Below are 3597 nucleotides of genomic sequence, written 5' to 3' on the forward strand. Positions count from 1 at the left end.
AACCTCTCCCATATTTATGTGGGGTGGATTATGGGGTACAGAAACCTCTCCCATATTTATGGGGGGTGGATTATGGGGTACAGAAACCTCTCCCATATTTATGTGAGGTGGTATTATGGGGTACAAAAACTTCTCCCATATGTATGGGGGGTGGATTAAGGGGTACAAAAACCTCTCCCATATTTATGGGGGGTCGATTATGGGGTACAGAAACCTCTCCCATATTTATGTCGGGTGGATTATGGGGTACAGAAACCTCTCCCATATTTATGTGGGGTGGATTATGGGGTACAGAAACCTCTCCCATATTTATGTGGGGTGGATTATGGGGTACAGAAACCTCTCCCATATTTATGGGGGGGGTAGATTAAGGGGAACAAGGACCTCTCCCTTATTTATGGGGGGTGGGTTATGGGGTACAGAAATCTCTCCCATATTTATGTCGGGTGGATTATGGGGTACGGAAACCTCTCCCATATTTATGTCGGGTGGATTATGGTGTACGGAAACCTCTCCCATATTTATAGGGGGTGGATTATGGGGTACAGAAACCTCTCCCATATTTATGTGGGGTGAATTATGGGGTATAGAAACCTCTCCCATATTTATGTGGGGTGGATTATGGGGTACAGAAACCTCTCCCATATTTATGGGGGGTGGATTATGGGGTACAGAAACCTCTCCCATATTTATGGGGTACAAAAGTTGCCATATTTATTATAATAAAATGTAAAACATTAAATATTTCCATTTAATGATCATTCATTACTTATAATGTAAGTTTCATAAACCACCTATTAATATCTTATTTAGTAATGGTTTACACAGTTGATTTAGTCCAAGTAAACTATTTTATACCTTACGTGATGTATCATGTTGAGGAGCACGTCTTCTATGAGGGTCAATAAACAGTAATAGTTTACCCTCAAATAATAAAAGTTTTCTTTGGTAAGTTAGTCATTCAGTCACCAGGCGGCACTACGGGTCAACCTGTGGTGACTAATAGTGGAGAGTTGTTCTTCCTTATTGGATATTCCTTGACAACAACAACAACACGCTTCACCATCTTGTATACTTCCGTCAATTTTCTCGTAAAACAGTTTATTTCTCCTCCTCCTGGACATTACAGCAAGTGTTTGGTGAGTTATTAAGGTGTGTTATATGACCTTGTTTACCTTAATACTGTATTATGACCTTTCCTGCTATGTGGAATGATAAAGATTCATTTTATGCCATAACGGGAAATTGATTACTACAATAGATTTAACTAATGTGTTTTTTATCTTGTTATAAAGGAATATGACCTTTATTTGAGTGGTAGGTTGATATTTATGGAGATATGACCACTTTAACACTAGTAACAGAGGTCAGCAGTGACATAAGCAAGCTTGCGGATGACACCAAAATAGGGTGGTAGATTAATTCAGGTCAGGATGCAAATGAACTATAGGAGGATTTAAATAAACTGCAGGAGTGGTCAGAGAAATGGCCAATGAAATTCATCACGAGCAAGTGCAGCGTACTTAATATTGGAAGAACAAATACTGTCAATGTATACAGCCTTAACAACATCAACCAGTGCGTTAATGTTTGAAATAAAGCAGTAGGTAGTAGGCAGGGAGGGACTACCGCCTGGGAAGATATTGGAAGCATAATGTGTTGTCTAATGGTAGACCCTGCTGCCATATGTGACCAAGTCCCAGGTTGATGATCTGTCTTTCTGCCTCAGTTACACACAATTGCAGGGTCTCAATTGTTTCTCTTACTATTGACAAGACAACATACTGTACATATAGCGTTTCTAACTATTGATTATTAATATTTTTTCTTTATTATCATTATTACAGTGTTGTTATTAATATTATTATTGTTATTATTATTTTATTTTACTTTTAATTATAAATTTTATTTACTATGAATTACTATTATTATTATTAAATTTTCGCCCCCAGGCCCCGATGTGGGTCAGTGACCTGTGCCCAGGTGGGCTAATCACCTTAAAAAAAAAAACAAAAAAAAAAACAGAGTATTGGGTTTTATATCTAGAAGTGTAAGTAACAAGAGTGCAGAGGTCTTATTGCAACTATATCTTGCGCTAGTCAGGCCGCACCTCGATTATGCTGTTCAGTTCTGTGCTCATTACAGAATGGATATCAATTCACTGGAGTCGGTAGCGAAGAAATTATTTAAAATGACTGGACCTAGAAACCTTCCATATCAGGATAGGTTAAAGAAACTAAACTTGCATTCCCTAGAAAGCCGAAGAGTGAGGGGAGATATGATAGAAGTATTTAAGTGGGTGAAAGGAATCAATAAAGGGGATATAGATAAAGTTCTTATAATATCCGAGCAGGATAGGACTCGTAGCAACAGATTTAAGTTGGATAAGTTTAGGTTTAGGAGGGAGCTAGGAAGGAACTGGTTTACAAATAGGGTGGTGGACGAGTGGAACAAGCTTAGCAACTTTGTAGTAAGTGCTGGAACGCTGGAAAGTTTTAAAAAGATTCATGGATGATAGAGAGTGGTAGTAACTCTCGACAGGAGCTGCCATGCACAGGCCAACCGGCCTATTGCAGACTGCTTATGTTCTTATGTTCTTATGGTTAAAGATAGGGCAGTCCGTTACTGGGTGACGATGTGTCATAAACCCTCATTAGCTGTAATTAAACCTTTGTAATTACGTTTAGAATATTTTCACTTTACACAAGTTGATTTAGTCACTTGTAGTTTTCATTTATAAATTGTACTTTTTATAAGAATATTATCTAAGGCAAAATATTTTGTTTCAGATACTGTGATGTTACATCTCAAGACCAAGTGTAATTAAGTAGAAGTTCACAATGTCAAGCAGAGATAAAAAGTTCTCCTGTGAGGAATGTGGCAAACAGTTTTGCTTAAAGTCTACTCTTCAGAAACATTTACTTGTGCACAATGGTATGAAGGAGTTTGAATGTGAGGAATGTGGGAAACATTTGTCATCTAAGAGTCATCTCAAAAGACACATTCTTGGACACAGTGGTGTAAGAAATTTTGAATGTGAGGAATGTGGAAAATGTTTCTCCCAGAAGAGATATCTCAAGGCACACATTCTTGGACACAGTGGTATTAAGAATTTTGAATGTGAGGAATGTGGGAAACATTTTGCAAAAAAGGGTACTCTCAAAACACACATTCTTGGACACAGTGGTATAAAGAAGTTTAAATGTGAGGAATGTGGGAAACATTTTACAGAAAGGGGTACTCTCAATACACACATTCTTGGACACAGTGGTGTAAAGAAATTTAAATGTGAGGAATGTGGGAAGCATTTTGCACAAAAGGGTACTCTCAAAAGACACATTCTTGGACACATTGGCATAAAGGAGTTTAAATGTGAGGAATGTGGGAAACATTTTGCACTAAAGTTTACTCTAAAGACACACATTCTTGGACACAGTGGTATAAAGGAGTTTATATGTGAGGAATGTGGGAAACATTTTGCAGAAAGGAGTACTCTCAATAAACACATTCTCGTACACAGTGGTATAAAAGAGTTTAAATGTGAGGAATGTGGGAAACATTTTGCACGAAAGAGTGCTCTCAAAACACACATTCTTG

General features: G+C 37.7%; 1 long non-coding RNA gene across 1 annotated transcript; it reads left to right on the forward strand.

Moving 5' to 3' along the window:
• The first annotated feature begins 1020 nt into the window (after positions 1-1020).
• On the forward strand, positions 1021-3106 carry LOC121877001. Its single transcript, XR_006090867.1, has 2 exons — positions 1021-1139; positions 2790-3106. It is a non-coding gene; the product is annotated as an uncharacterized LOC121877001 (long non-coding RNA).
• The last annotated feature ends 491 nt before the right edge of the window (positions 3107-3597 follow it).

The sequence above is a fragment of the Homarus americanus genome, unplaced genomic scaffold (genome assembly GCF_018991925.1).
Source record: "Homarus americanus isolate GMGI-L3 unplaced genomic scaffold, GMGI_Hamer_2.0 scaffold36671, whole genome shotgun sequence".
NCBI lineage: Eukaryota > Metazoa > Arthropoda > Malacostraca > Decapoda > Nephropidae > Homarus > Homarus americanus.